General features: G+C 40.7%; 1 long non-coding RNA gene across 1 annotated transcript; it reads right to left on the reverse strand.

The window, feature by feature from the left end:
- Window positions 1-13,041: 13,041 nt before the first annotated feature.
- Window positions 13,042-15,161, reverse strand: LOC311138061. Its single transcript, XR_014614009.1, has 4 exons — window positions 14,910-15,161; window positions 14,613-14,672; window positions 13,997-14,139; window positions 13,042-13,565 (listed from the first exon to the last, which is right to left on the reverse strand). It is a non-coding gene; the product is annotated as an uncharacterized lncRNA (long non-coding RNA).
- Window positions 15,162-17,122: the final 1,961 nt, after the last annotated feature.

Below are 17,122 nucleotides of genomic sequence, written 5' to 3' on the forward strand. Positions count from 1 at the left end.
TTTGTATGACGGTCATTCAAATGGTTTTGTTTATAATCATGTTTTGTACCAGTGGAGGCTGCTGAGGGGAGGACGGCTCATAATAATGGCTGGATGGAATGGCATCAAACACATTGAAACTATGTGTTTGATGTATTTGATACCATTCCACCAATTCCGCTCCAGCCATTACCATAAGCCCGTCCTCCCCACCACCAACCTCCTGTGCTATGTACAGTCTCCAATCTCAATATATTCAGGCCGATAAATATTTTATGGGGACTTCAGAAGCACAAATATCTTATGCTTCTCCTTTATCTCTGTACAAATCCAGGGATATAATATCCTGAGACAAAATAAATCCTATCTCGAGAAATGGAACAAATACAGTGCATTCGGAAGGTATTCAGACCCCATGACTTTTTCCACATTTTGTTACGTTACAGCCTTATTCTAAAATTGATTACATTTTTTTTTTCTTATCAATCTACACACAATACCCCATAATGACAAAGTGAAAACTGGTTTACGTAGGTATTCAGACCCTTTGCTATGGGACTCGAAATTCAGCTCAGGTGGATCCTGTTTCCATTGACCATCCTTGAGATGTTTCTACAACTTGATTGGAGTCCACCTGTGGTAAATTCAATTGATTGGACATGATTTGGAAAGGCACACACCTGTCTATATAATGTCCCACAGTTGACAGTGCATGTCAGAGCAAAAACCAAGCCATGAGGTCGAAGGAATTGTCCGTAGAGCTCCGAGACAGGATTGTGTCGAGGCACAGATCTGGGAAAGTGTATCAAAAAATGTCTGCAGCATTGAAGGTCCCCAAGAACACAGTGGCCTCCATAATTCATAAATGGAAAAAGTTTGGAACCACCAAGAGCCAAACTGAGCAATCGGGGGAGAAGGGCCTTGGTCAGGGAGGTGACCAAGAACCTCCAGAGTTCCTCTGTGGAGATGGGAGAACCTTCCAGAAGGACAACCATCTCTGCAGAACTTCACCAATCAAGCTTTTATGGTAGAGTGGCCAGACGGAAGCCACTCCTCAGTAAAAGGCACATGACAGTCCACTTGGAGTTTGCCTAAAGGCACCTAAAGGACTCTCAGATCATGAGAAACAACATTCTCTGGTCTGATGAAACCAAGATTGAACTATTTGTCCTGAATGCCAAGCGTCATGTCTGGAGGAAACCTGGCACCATCCCTTCAGTGAAGCTGGTGGTGGCAGCATCATGCTGTGGATATGTTTTTCAGCGGCAGGGACTGAGAGAGACTAGTCAGGGTCGAGGGAAAGATGAAAGGAGCAAAGTACATAGAGATCCTTGATGAAAACCTGCTCCAGAGCTCTCAGGGCTTCAGACTGGAGGGAAGGTTCACCTTCCAACAGGACAACGACCCTAAGCACACAGCCAAGACAACGCAAGAGTGGCTTCGGGACAAGTCTCTGAATGTCCTTGAGTGGCCCAGCCAGAGCCAGACTTGAACCCAATCGAACATCTCTGGAGAGACCTGAAAATAGCTGTGCATCGATGCTCCCCATCCAACCTAACAGAGCTTGAGAGGATCTACAGTGAAGAATGGGAGAAACTCCCCAAACACAGGTGTGCCAAGCTTGTAGCTTCATACCCAAGAAGACTCAAGGCTGTAATCACTGCCAAAGGTGCTTCAACAATGTACTGAGTAAAGGGTCTGAATACTTATGTAAATGTGATATTTCCTGGGGGGGGGTTTTGTACATTTTCTACATTTTCTAAAAACCTCTTTTTGCTTTGTCATTATGGGGTATTATGTGTAGATTGATGAGGGGGAAAAACAATTTCATAAATTTTAGAATAAGGCCGTAACGTAACAACATGTGGAAAAAGTCAAGGGGTCTAAATACTTTCTGAATGCACTGTACATACCTCAACAAAACAAACAGTACACCACGTACGTGTACAGGGGCATTTTCCACCACTACAACCCAGATATTCTGAACACCAAAGCAACAGGGACAATCAAACCATCTAGCCAATAACGGACAAAGCTACAAAGCTTCATTGCATCAGTGTGAGAAGACAAAGGGGAGCCCTGAATGACTTTCGACTCTCGCTGTCTGGGAAGAAAATAAACACCTTGGCTCTGATTTGACCACTTCATCATCAATCCCATTGTGGACAATTTCTCTCAGCAGCAGTGGCCTCCCCACTTTCCCCCCTGCTCTCCCTCACAGTGCAGTTCATTTTCCGTGTCAACCGCACAGCTGGAATATTTTCATTCCGCCACCATACATCCTGCGCACTCAGCCATAAGATTCCCATTAGACCGGGCTGCGGTCGGCGAAGGCCAGTCTCCCAGTGTGTGTGTGCGTTTCCCCTCAACCTCCCAATGTGTCGGAGCTCCCTGCTGCCTCCCTGCCTGCCCAAGCCCAGGTAAGCCCACAGCCCGTGTGGCCATTACGTTCCCATTATGAAGACTGTGAGAGAAAGGAGAGGATGCCCCATCCCAAGTGAAGTATTGTTGTGGTAAATTGGTCCCACTGTTGAAGGGTTGGATGACATCTGTATTACTATAGGTAAATAAACTATTAGTAAAAACCCCTGTTTTGACATTAAGGGAAATTAATGTGCAATGTTGAGAAAAGGTCAACCTGTTCAACCTTGCCGAGTACCTTACAGCCCATTTTAAGGTTCAGCACATGATAGGAGACAATGAAACAATTGTCTTGTAAAAAGTCACACACGCTTTCCCCTGCTATGGAATGCTGCTTTAAAAAATATATATATATACATGTGTAACGGATGGCTACGTTAACACTGCAACTTCCTCAATGGGACCTGAAGTACTGTCATTCCAGACACACAGGGGTATTGACAGTGGATCTTGAGTATGTTGGGTTGTCTTGGCGTGGGTTTGAAATCCTGGGTCTGCAGTGGCAGGGATGGACCGTGTTATAGGCCTACACATGGACCACAAATGGTTTTGCTGAATAAGATCTATCTATGTGTGCATATATATATGCATGCATTTATTTTTGCATTTATGGCACCAGCAGGAATTGAACCCGGGATCCTGCCATTGCAAGTGCCCATGTTCTACCAACTCAGCCACACAGCTAAAGATGAAACTCTGTGTAGATCACATCAGGACACTGCAGCTGATTTCACATGTTAGCCTCATCATCACAAAACACGCCTCCTCATCATCCCAGAGAGCCTTTTTGCAAATCAATAGTTGGCTGACTGACCACCCACAGCATACTAGAGACTCACACTCCACCATTACACATTTACACATTTGCCTGGAATGTGTGGCAGCTAGGGCAAAAACCACCAGTACACAGCATTCTCCTTGGAGAGAAACCCGCAGAGATCCACATTGCAAGATAAATAGTTCAGCCCCCAAAATATGAACTTGCGAGGAAGTTGTTAACACACAGTATAACACATATCTCAGATTTGTTCCGTGCCAACTTTCAGGGAGGCTGACAACGTCGGGAGCAGTCATTAAAACGTATTGTCTCCGTATCAGACATCACAAACTTACACGACAAAGAAATAGGCGACGAAGCCACTTCCACCCTTTGGGTTTCACATCCCCAGAGCCACATGTTCGCATTAGAAATCACTGTGTGCGTCACAAATGGCACCCTATTCCCTAAATGGGGTAGTGCACTATATAGGGAATAGTGTCGTTTGGGACAAAGCTTAGAAAAAAACAGTGTGCAGATGGCTGCTCCGTCAAATGCAATACTTACAGTAGAGCGTCAACAGTCGTTCGCTATCAAAACAGCTGGCAAACGCGGTGGGGTGGCGGCGGCGTAGTGGGCTACGTAAATACTATATCATCCCGTGAACTTTGATGTGATGACAAGCGAGGTGACGCATTGTCATGCCGCTGCTAAAATACAGCACTTACTTGATTTGCGTCTCTCTACCAGTGGCCCGTCTCATTGATAGTCATTGAGGCTGTGTTAGATGCATATTGTTCTTGGTGTACATGGTTCGAAATCACCCTTCATAAGCACTGAGAAGACACACTGGTCATTATTGTCACACTTTTATCAGAATGTACCTTATAAAGGCTTCATCGAGCAATCGTAAAGCCTTCATAAGCACTACATAGATGATTCACAAAATATTCAAGTCGTACTACATATAGGGAGAATATGGCATAACCCTTTCCCACTCTTTATATAGCATGGCATTTGATAACGACTGATTTTTTAAGCATAATATATTGGTCTAATAAAGGATCTAAGAAGGCTTTATTAAACCTTAAAGTATGTTTAAAGTAGGCCTGACATTATGAACTCACTCACCTCTAGATTAAGTGTTTCGATACACAGACTCCTTCCCCGTTCATTCACATAGCAAGAGTAATACCAAAGATGTTTATAACTAACCCAAGATGGACCACAGCCTGTCGTTTCCATTGGGAGCAAAGTAATCATAGTGGGCAGAACAAGCAAGGAGGTGAGCAGAGCCAAGCATGAGCTAGTGAGGTGCGTTCTAGCATGTATTTGCATATATCCGTTAGGGAATGCCTACTCTGTGAAGTACAACTGTGCAATAACTCAATTAGCCCTTGCACTCCTAAACAACGCAATTTTTTGAAAATTTGGCAAAGAGTAAAGTCTACAAAACGTAGTCCACTCTGTTTGGAACATATTCTAGTTTTGGGAACAGAAAAATGTATTGAGATTAAATGTTTCATAGATGAGAGAATGTGCAGAATGTCAGCCAAAATCCATCTCACTCCATCTTCTACCACTGCCGGCCACTGTGGGAAATGCCAACCGGATGCTTCAGATTTATATATCCGGTGAAACATCTGAACCCTTGTTCTGTGGTAATACGCCATACATACACACACACTCTTACGGTCACACACATTGTCCCCAACATGACTGACAGGCCCATTACATGACTCACCATTATGATATTGGCTAATCAATCTATTCCTTGTATTTCATCAAGGCGAAAGGAGGCAATCTTTTGCATAGAAATGGACGCCGGAGTGATTCGAACGAGGAAAAGTGCAGGATTTTAATTGGCTGAGTGGAAAAGCGAGATCATTGAAAGGAATCTACTTCAGGAGGTGTTTGTCAAAAGTTTTTCATCTTCACTTTCTCATCTAAAGAAATTAATGAGATATTTAACAGCGACGTATTGCATAATTTTGCATGTAATAATAATACTAATAATAATGTACTTCCTTACTGATGATAATCAGATTATGAATACTATGAATACACAATTATCCCAGAAAATATTAAAATCCATCAAGCACAGTTCTCTTTCTTCCTCGTCTTTGAGAACACAATACACATGAACACGTCAAGCCACTCAAAATGTATGCAGAACAAAGAAGTAATGTATAGAGAATTTTCACATAGCTAGCAAACGTCAATGAGAACAAAAACATGATTTAGCTTGTACATGCAGGGCTCTAAATTCGGACCATTTGGCAAAATATAACCCCTAAATATTTTGCTGTACAATTTTGAATTTTGATTTATGAGTACCAGTGCGCCTGGAATTTTTTTTTTACCACTAATTCCAGTGATTCTGTACTACCAATACATGCCTGCCAGACAAGGTTATCCTACAGCACTGTTCTGCCACTGTAGGTTAGATGAGTCTGCTGCTTGACCCTTCTCTCAAATCCAGCTAGCGGTGTTTCAAAGCTGACTGATATAGTAGAGATACAGACACTATCCTTGATGAACATACTGTAGCGAACTGCGACAGTGCAAAGGCCCTGCAGGTCTTGAACCCCTTACAATACAGTGTAGTTTCCCGAATATTACTCGCGTTCAGAAATCAGCCCCAGGCACAAGGGCTTATAGGTAGGCTCACTCACCCCTGAACTTACCAGGAGACCCCCGATTCCCTGAAACAACCAGAGACCAAGCAGGGTCTGTGCCTTCCTAGGAAATTGCCTGACACAAAAAAAAGTTATATCAACTTGCACTCTGCACTCCACTCTGCTCTAGGCTGAATCATACCTTTGAACATCGAGAGCCGGCGTTGCACCCCACTGGGACTGCGCCACAGTAATCAAAGGACTATAGGCACAGTGTGCCGGGAGAGAGTGAATACCCATTATTGTGACCACTATCATTATTACAGTATTACTATTATTATTACCATCATAAACCGCATTATAGCCATCAGGAGCCTATCAGAAACTCTGTGGCCGCCAGTAGCATGTGGATGGATTTCAATTCAGCTCGAGGTGGTTATGCAGTACTGTATGTGGTTTCTATGAAGAACAGATCTAGGCTAAGAATAAATGTAATCTTTTAGTGGCGAAAAAGCCATGTACTGTATCTTATGAAATAGTTCATGAAAGTATCTTATGAAACTGCCTTGATACATGTTATAACTGAGGAAAAAATGTATTCAAATACTAAGTAAACAATTAAAACCATGCAGTGGATAACTTCACAGAGATTACCCTTTTCATAATTTATTATGCTGGCCCGCTGTCAAGCCCACGGTCAATATGAGACAACAGGAACTTTTTATGATGTTAGGGAGTCAGTGACGTCTTAAAGGGAAACTTCACCGCCAGACACTATTTGGGGTGTTTTCCCAGTCTCCCTACATAACTATGAGTAATGAGTGGTGTTTCAGACATAATTAATTATTATTCAAATTTTCACGCTAGGAAAGTTCAACCAATGACGTCATCGCTTGATTGAGCCTGCTGTCTGATCTAAAAATGAATGGAGTCATGTTTTGTAGCAATTGTTGTGGCCTTTGTGTTTTGCCGATTGCTTCGATCAAGCTAGCAGCGAGTAGATATGGTTGTCTTTGTTCAATAGAGCCATTGGACATGTTCCCATCTGCCAGGACATTGCAGGATATCTAGCTGGACTCATTTTCCCTGGCTTTGTAAAGACTACAGCCTGACAGGAACCACTACTTCCTTGTCCAATTGTGTTCCCACCCTCGAAGGCGGGCTTTTCAAAAGGGGGACGGTACTAGTTTCTACAGGTTCACGGGAGCTGTGTTACAGTGCACTGTCTATCTGAGATGGCTAGCTAAATAATTACAATGTCTGCTTCTGATGATTCCTCTTTCCAAGAAGAGCTGTACGACAAAACCGTTTTTGATGTTCTTTTACATAGGAACATACAGCCCAATATATTTGATCCGGAATACACTGAAAAGGAGTTGAGACAGCGAGAAAAAGAATTGCGAGACCAGCAAGCAGTGGCGGCAGCCTAGATTAGCTGGACCAGGAGGGCAAATGACAAATGAGTAAGTTGTTTTGTGGTCGGTAGCTAGCTAGCAATTGAAGCTATCTTTTTACACGAGGCAGTGTTGTTCAGTACAGTACAATTTCAGGATTGATTCGCGATACCAGGGCTTGCTAGTACCACTACAACCCAAGCTAGGTAAGTTTCCACAATGTCCACAATATCATGGAGCTCTACAGACAATTCCTTCGACCTCATGGCTTGGTGTTTGCTCTGACATGCACTGTCAACTGTGGGACTTAATATAGACAGGTGTGTGCCTTTCCAAATCAATTGACTTTATGTCCAATCAGTTGAATTTACCAAAGGTGGACTCCATTCAAGTTGTAGAAACATCTCAAGGATGATCAATGGAAACAGGATGCACCTGAGCTCAATTTCGAGTCTCATAGCAAAGGGTCTGAATAGTTATGTAAATAAGATTTTTCAGTTTATAGTTATTTTATTTATTTTTTAATTTATAAAAACCTGTTTTTGCTTTGTCATTATGGGGTATTGTGTGTAGATTGATGAGGATTTTTATTTATTTAATCCATTTTAGAATAAGGATGTAACATAACAAAATGTGGAAAAAGTGAAGGGGTCTGAATACTTTCCGAATGCTCTCAATTGTTTCGATAATCAAATAGTTTAATTGAAACTTAAATAAACAGTTCCCAGAATGTAATATAGGCTGCAAAAATCCTAGATGTATTTAGTGCACTGTGAGAATACTGTGAATACTGATGATACCTGATGGTAAGAGTGAGTAATTTGTTATTATTTTGTTCTAAGCCTTCCCCAAACGATAGTCCTAACCTTACCCACTTGGAATGAATGCCAAAATGTTTAACCTTTGTTTTAACCCTGTAAAAAAACGGAAAGAAAGAAAGAAAGAAGGCAAAAAGAAGGCGCCACTGATGATTATATGTATATAAATATAAGTAATTTAAGTTGTTTTGGGACTGAAATGTTACCGAATAGATAACAACAATAGAAAGAAGCATCTGGTGGCATTGGGAGAGAGTCAGGTGTAGAATGACTTGTTAAATAGGGCGAGGGACAAGATGATGGTTACAATCGGGGTTGGGCAGAGTATAGGACTATGCACTCACTGTGACTGGCCGACGTGAGTGCCCTCTGCTCAGTATAAGAGTTCATGAATAAAATGTTGAACTACAGAAAGCTTGGGACCCTCTTCTTTTCAACATTAACAACAGAGTGAAAGTGCACGGTAAACACGCTACAAAGCTGTGGACCAGGTGTAAATGGTTTGGCAGCCTTACAGTGGCTTGCGAAAATATACACCACCCCCCCCCCCCCCCCCCTTTTGCAGCAATTACAGCTGCAAGTCTCTTGGGGTATGTCTCTATAAGCTTGGCACATCTAGCCACTGGGATTTATGCCCATTCTTCAAGGCAAAACTGCTCCAGCTCCTTCAAGTTGAATGGGTTTCACTGGTGTACAGCAATCTTGATTGAGGTCTGGGCTTTGACTAGGCCATTCCAAGACATTTAAATGTTTCCCCTTAAACCATTCGAGTGTTGCTTTAGCAGTATGCTTAGGGTCATTGTCCTGCTGGAAGGTGAACCTCCGTCCCAGTCTTAAATCTCTGGAAGACTGAAACAGGTTTCCCTCAAGAATTTCCCTGTATTTAGCGCCATCCATCATTCCTTAAATTCTGACCAGTTTCCCAGTCCCTGACGATGAAAAACATCCCCACAGCATGATGCTGCCACCACCATGCTTCACTGTGGGGATTGTGTTCTCGGGGTGATGAGAGGTGTTGGGCTTGCGCCAGACATAGCGTTTTCCTTGATGGCCAAAAAGCTCAATTTTAGTCTCATTTGACCAGAGTACCTTCTTCCATATGTTTGGGGAGTCTCCCACATGCCTTTTGGCGAACACCAAACGTGTTTGCTTATGTTTTTCTTTAAGCAATGGGTTTTATCTGGCCCAGCTCTGTGGAGTGTACGGCTTAAAGTTTTGGGGGGCGGCCCTCTTTTGGCAGGTTTGTTGTGGCCATATTCTTACAATTTTTTAATAATGGATTTAATGGTGCTCCGTGGGATGTTCAAATGTTCTGATATTTTTTTATAACCCAACCTTGATCTGTACTTCTCCACAACTTTGTCCCTGACCTGTTTGGAGAGCTCCTTGGTCTTCATGGTGCCGCTTGCTTGGTGGTGCCCCTTGCTTAGTGGTGTTGCAGACTCTGGGGCCTTTCAAAACAGGTGTATATATACTGAGATCATGTGACACTTAGATTGCACACAGGTGGACTTTATTTAACTAATTATGTGACTTCTGAAGGTAATTGGTTGCACCAGATCTTATTTAGGGGCTTCATAGCAAAGGGGGTGAATACATATGCACGCACCATTTTTCCGTAATTTATCTTTAAGAATTTATTTGAAACAAGTTATTTTTTTCATTTCACTTCAGCAATTTGGACTATTTTGTGTATGTCCATTACATGAAATCCAAATAAAAATATATTTAAATTACAGGTTGTAATGCAACAAAATAGGAAAAACGCCATTGGGGATGAATACTTTTGCAAGGCACTGTACCTATTCATTCAATAAATTGGAATACAAAAGAAGCCATCCATCCTTGATGGACTAAAAGCAGAACAATAGACTTGCTGAGTTGATTTATATTTTTAGGGACTTTAAATATATTAACGGATGCTTTATGTAGGCTATACATAGGCTACTGTAAAATGCACACCCTTAGGCCTACAGCTCAATGTAATTTCAATAACTTAATTTCAATAAAAACCTTGAACCCACCTGTTCCTGACTTTTCCTAAATACAGTGGGGGAAAAAAGTATTTAGTCAGCCACCAATTGTGCAAGTTCTCCCACTTAAAAAGATGAGAGAGGCCTGTAATTTTCATCATAGGTACACGTCAACTATGACAGACAAATTGAGATTTTTTTTCACCAGAAAATCACATTGTAGGATTTTTTATGAATTTATTTGCAAATTATGGTGGAAAATATGTATTTGGTCACCTACAAACAAGCAAGATTTCTGGCTCTCACAGACCTGTAACTTCTTCTTTAAGAGGCTCCTCTGTCCTCCACTCGTTACCTGTATTAATGGCACCTGTTTAAACTTGTTATCAGTATAAAAGACACCTGTCCACAACCTCAAACAGTCACACTCCAAACTCCACTATGGCCAGTACCAAAGAGCTGTCAAAGGACACCAGAAACAAACTTGTAGACCTGCACTAGGCTGGGAAGACTGAATCTGCAATAGGTAAGCAGCTTGGTTTGAAGAAATCAACTGTGGGAGCAATTATTAGGAAATGGAAGACATACAAGACCACTGATAATCTCCCTCGATCTGGGGCTCCACGCAAGATCTCACCCCGTGGGGTCAAAATGATCACAAGAACGGTGAGCAAAAATCCCAGAACCACACGGGGGGACCTAGTGAATGACCTGCAGAGAGCTGGGACCAAAGTAACAAAGCCTACCATCAGTAACACACTACACCGCCAGGGACTCAAATCCTGCAGTGCCAGACGTGTCCCCCTGCTTAAGCCACTACATGTCCAGGCCCGTCTGAAGTTTGCTAGAGTGCATTTGGATGATCCAGAAGAGGATTGGGAGAATGTCATATGGTCAGATGAAACCAAAATAGAACTTTTTGGTAAAAACTCAACTCGTCGTGTTTGGAGGACAAAGAATGCTGAGTTGCATCCAAAGAACACCATACCTACTGTGAAGCATGGGGGTGGAAACATCATGCTTTGGGGCTGTTTTTCTGCAAAGGGACCAGGACGACTGATCCGTGTAAAGGAAAGAATGAATGGGGCCATGTATCGTGAGATTTTGAGTGAAAACCTCCTTCCATCAGCAAGGGCATTGAAGATGAAACGTGGCTGGGTCTTTAAGCATGACAATGATCCCAAACACACCGCCCGGGCAACGAAGGAGTGGCTTCGTCAGAAGCATTTCAAGGTCCTGGAGTGGCCTAGCCCGTCTCCAGATCTCAACCCCATAGAACATCTTTGGAGGGAGTTGAAAGTCTGTGTTGCCCAGCGACAGCCCCAAAACATCACTGCTCTAGAGGAGATCTGCATGGAGGAATGGGCCAAAATACCAGCAACAGTGTGTGAAAACCTTGTGAAGACTTACAGAAAACGTTTGACCTGTGTCATTGCCAACAAAGGGTATATAACAAAGTATTGAGAAACTTTTGTTATTGACCAAATACTTATTTTCCACCATAATTTGCAAATAAATTCATAAAAAATCCTATGATGTGACTTTCTGGAGAAAAAAAAAATCATAGTTGACGTGTACCTATGATGAAAATTACAGGCCTCTCTCATCTTTTTAAGTGGGAGAACTTGCACAATTGGTGGCTGACTAAATACTTTTTTTCCCCACTGTATGTGTATTTTACACTCTAGCAGTAGGCCTACTTTGGGATAAATATCATAAAAGACAAAAATGTTCTGCGCATTTAATCCTCAAAGCACCATGAAGGTCTTCTGCACCGTATGCATATTAACAGTAGAATAGCCTGGACTCAACGAGTACCAATAGCCGCTAGTCTAATAAATCCATTTAATATACACAATCACAAATAATTCCATTAATATTTTGTTTAGGATGGTCTTAAAAAACATGATACTAATGCAGTTTATTTCAAAAGAACAGAATATCATTTTTTAAGATGTATTTTTCTGTGCTATAGTAGTCGATTAACTTGTTCATTTAGCAGACATCACACACTTATATTCCCCAGCCCTACCACAGTCAGACATACATTTTACAATAAGAATATAATGGAATATAACAGAATAAAATATAAACTATATTTCCCCAAATGGGTATTTTATGATTGTCACAAGTACTCACATGAGGAATGCATTGAGCTGTGGTTATTCTGCAAAAAAATATTATGAAACAGAGACCATCTTCACAATTGTTTGTGTTCATTAATAACCTTGGAATATGCTCTTTTCGATAGGGTATAACAATCAAAACATCTGGCCTGCATGGACCTCTGTAGGTTTATTTGGAAAAGTAAGCAAGCGCCAACAAACTTCATAAAGATGCCCTTAAAGCTGCCCTCTGGTGGTTCGAACAAGCATTAACGGCAACGATGGCTGACAGTAAAATACTATGACGTCATGCACTGTAATGTGCCGTACCATCCCACGGCATCCCGCACACTATACTGCAGTATAACACAACTACTAAATGAGGACTCTGTTAATTATTTATGCATAGTCACTAACTCTACCCACATGTACATGGACCTCTGTAGGTGTGGTCCTCTGTAGCTCAGTTGGTAGAGCATGGCGCTTGTAACGCCAGGGTAGTGGGTTCAATCCCCGGGACCACCCATACACAGAAATGTATGCACGCATGACTGTAAGTCGCTTTGGATAAAAGCGTCTGCTAAATGGCATATTATTATTATTACTTCAACTAGCCGGTGCCCCCACACATTGACTCTGCACCGGTACCCCCCTGTATATATAGCCTCCCTACTGTTATTTTATTTTACTTCTGCTCTTTTTTTCTCAACACTTTTTTGTTGTTGTTTTATTTTACTTTTTTATTAAAAATAAATGCACTGTTGGTTAAGGGCTGTAAGTAAGCATTTCACTATAATGTCTGCACCTGTTGTATTCGGCGCATGTGGCCAATACATTTTGATTTGACCTAATCTACTGTTTTATTGAAACATGTTTACTTGCCAACAAATGAATGTTATAATGATACATAAACTCCCTGCATCATTTGTTTTAGCAGTACGATTGTAGCTAGTTTACCAAATATATTTAATGAATATCAAAATGAATTGATCCAGAAGTTGGAACACTTTATTGGTTTCTGATGTAGTTGGAATCATTTAGTCACTTGTCAGTACACTTGTAAAAAATATTATATACTTTTTTTTTTAATTATCAAACAAGAGCTTGCAATATCTACACCATAATGCAGTTGTGAGCATACTAGGCATTCTGTATTATACTACAACATCAGTCTGACTGAATATGAATGTTGTGTTGGTTGAATGTTCCAAGCAGGTTCCAGAATGTTCTTCAGCTGGTGAACCTCGTCTTGTGTTGGGTACTGGCAGCTGGTTTAGCAGGCTTTGACGCTGTGGCGATGTTGGCAGGGATGTTGGGTTTGGGGAGCTGTGACTCTGGCTCCTTGTAGACAACTGTCTGGTACTTGCTGCACTCCAAAGCCAGGTGGATAAGCCTCTCCCTGAAGTGGTGGGTTCTGGGCTCGTACACTTTCTTCACCACCACTACTTCGACCTCTTGCGAAGTACCTCTTGCAGAAGATTTGTTTGTACTGCAAGTCTCCTGGAAAGACATGAAGACTGATCATGAGGATGTGTAAAACATGAAGACTGATCATGAGGATGTGTAAAACAAGAAGACTGATCATGAGGATGTGTAAGCATACAATAAACCATGTTAATCTGTAAATCTAAAAATAGGTACTGTAGACTGGTATGTGTTTTTTAACACCCAGAGTCAATAATGGGTCATTGAGATGGGCTGTTGTGAAATGTTTGATGGGGGATAGACAGTCTAGTCATGTATTGTTGTGAATATACAATAACTGCCAACAATAGAGTGAATAGGCTAAAAGAGTATACCAACAGCCCCTCTCCCCATGCCAAAGAACTGACTGCAAGGGTGTGAAAAGTTTGAAGAGCACTTGGCTTGTAGACAGTTTAGTGTATTGGTGATTTTCCTTTCTCAAGAGGGCATTGTGCTTTGATAAATACCTTTGGCTGTCCTGGCTTGTTTCAGAGTCAAGTGATGTTGAGCTTGAACTTGTTCCCGGCTCAAAGCTTTCATCCAAAGGGTCTACAGGCTCTGTACCACTAAAGCTGGTGTCAAGGTCATCGTCATCAGCAGCAGGATTAGTCTGTAGGACACACAGTAGTCAGTGATCAGCCAACATTTTACTACTTTGTTTCCATCAATACATCCTCAAACAAGGTACTATATCCACCCATCCCCATCATGTCAATAGGTCATGTACATGAACCTTCACACACAATACCCACCCCAACAGACACCAGTCAGTCACTCACACCATCCCCTCCTTACTAATACATCTGATTTTCTCTAATTTGCATGAACAATCAACTAAGCCTTCATATATACTGGTCCCCCGTATAAAAAAATATGTATTCACTAACTGTAAGTCGCTCTGGATAAGAGCGTCTGCTAAATGACTAAAATGTAAATGTAATAATACAGAGAAAACTACAGTGGAAGTTGTAGCCTACTTGTAAACACAACAATGACAAGACACGGACCATGTTTATGCCAAGCTCCAGTATATTTATTTGCTCAACTTGGACTTTATGGAAAGATTTAGCAAAGGTGACTTACACTGGTTCCTGGTGCTGAGCTTGATGTTGATGCCGGTGCAGCTGTTGATGGGATCAGACTCTAAACAGAACACATAGTCACATTAGCCTCTGTGGTAGTGAGTTAGCTAGCTAATGTTTAAATACGGTCCAGTAGGCTGTAGCTAACGTAACCTAACGCAGCTAATGTTAGCTTGCAAAATTACAAATCACCTTTGCTTTGGAATGTCTAGCCAAGATATTATGAAAGTTAGCTAGGTAGATTTTGTTTGAGATAAATACATGTAGTTGGCTAGCTAGTTAACGTAAGCTACGTTACCTCAGCTCGACTTCTTTTCTGCTGTGCTGATGTTGGCTGATCAGATCCCTTCCTCTTTGAGGTGATGGGGAAAATCGATGGAATAAAATCACTTTTCAACGTTCGACAACCCCATCAGTTGAGACTGCAAGTCTCTTTCGAAGTCCTCTGGCTGAAAGTGCTGGCTACAAACAAGGACATTTTTATATTTCTCCACGGGAGTATTCACATCAATTCGATCCACTTCCACCGGACAGTAAACCAAATCGCTATGAATTCTGGATATTGTGGTTTGCTTACAACCAGGAAATGCAGATATCCCGTTTCTACTGGTGAGATACAGAAACGCTTGTATTTTCGTGCAGTGAAACAAATCTAGATTTCTATGACACATATGATATGTTAATAACATATTAATCGGCATATGCAGTGAAATATAGCAGCGGGGAAATTTTCGTTGAAACTAAAATAACCACTTTGGATACTATTAAAAACTGTTGCATAAATGAGTTCACCAAAACAGTAAATTGTTGCTCAGAGCATTAAAGTGACAATTTGTAACTTTTGAGGTGACCCGACCAAATTCACATAGAAATATGAGTTGTAAATAAATCATTCTAATTGAAAGCAACTCTAAGAAGCTGTAGATCTGTTATATGCCTCCCCTTCTTAAGTTTTGTTTTTGCATCTTTTACTTTCGGTTTTGTACACAAAACAGCTGAAACAACAATATTTTTGGTTTATGAAATATATTTCACAGCTGTTTAGATGGTACAATGATTCTCTACACTATACTAGCTTATTTTGTCACATAAACTGAAATTAGGTGAACTTTTAGAGTTTTAGCAACCAGGTAATGCCAGAGAGATTTCTACATAGTGCAACTTTAAGCCAAAACTGGATTGACCTTTCAAATAAAAAAAATGTGAGGCATCTTTCCTCCTTTTTTTCTTTAGAAACTTTCAGCAGTTATTCAGTTTAAAAATGTGTTTTTGGTTAAATTTAGCCAGTTTGAGTAAATTGCTATTTAAATAGATTAGGATGAGAGGAATAGTCAAACTTGCATTATGTGAGAGTGAGTTATTTACTCAAAGAAAATACACATAGATCATCACAAGAACACAATAGCACTGTAAAAAAAAAAAAGTATTTGTTGTTTAAACTTTATTTCCAGACATAAAGTCAAGCTCTATGAACTTTACATTTCAAGCTATCCTAACTTACACATAATTTACTTTGACTAATAAAAGAAAATCAAGTCAACTTGACAAGTTTGTCAGTATAACCTACTATTTATAGTGGAATCAATTTAGCCTTAATTTTTAAATGACTTCATATGTTTTATTAATCTAACTCCCTATCAAGTTAAGGAGACTATATATACACTGCCTTCAGAAAGTACTCATACCACTTGACTTATTCCAGATTTTGTTCTGTTACAGCCTGAATTCAAAATGGATTAAATAGATTTTGTTTGTCACCCAGCTACATACAATACCCCATAATGACAAATTGAAAACATGTTTTTAGAAATGTTTGCAAATGTATTGAAAATGAAATACAGAAATATTTATATAAGTATTCACACCCCTGAGTCAATACAGAATCACCTTTGGCAGTGATTACAGCTGTGAGTCTTTCTGGCTACGTCTCTAAGAGCTTTGGACACCTGGATTGTACACTATTTGCACGTTATTCTTTTTAGAATTCTTCAAGCTCTGCCATAACACGCTCTGCCACCACCATGCTTGAAAATATGAAGAGTGGTACTCAGTGATGCGTTGAATTTGCTCCAAACATAGCGCCGTGTATTCAGGACATAAAAAAATATATATATATTCCAGATTTTTTGCAGTTTTACTTTAGTGCCTTATTGCAAACAGGATGCATGTTTTGGAATATTTGTATTCTGTACAGGCTTCCTTTCTTTCACTTTGTCATTTAGATTAGTATTGTGGAGTAACTACAATGTTGATCCATCCTCAGTTTTCTCCTACCCCAGCCATTAAACTTGAACTGTTTTATAGTCACCATTGACTTCATGGCGAAATCCCTGAGCGGTTTCCCTCCTCTCCGGCAACTGAGTTAGGAAAGACACCTGTGTCTTTGTAGTGACTTGGTGTATTGATACACCATCCAAAGTGTAATTAATAACTTCACCATGCTTAAAGGGATATTCAATGTGTGCCCTTCTTTGTGAGGCATTTGAAAACCTCCCTGATCTTTGTGGTTGA

This window comes from Coregonus lavaretus, assembly GCF_964263955.1.
Source record: "Coregonus lavaretus genome assembly, chromosome: 12".
In the NCBI taxonomy this organism is placed as follows: domain Eukaryota; kingdom Metazoa; phylum Chordata; class Actinopteri; order Salmoniformes; family Salmonidae; genus Coregonus; species Coregonus lavaretus.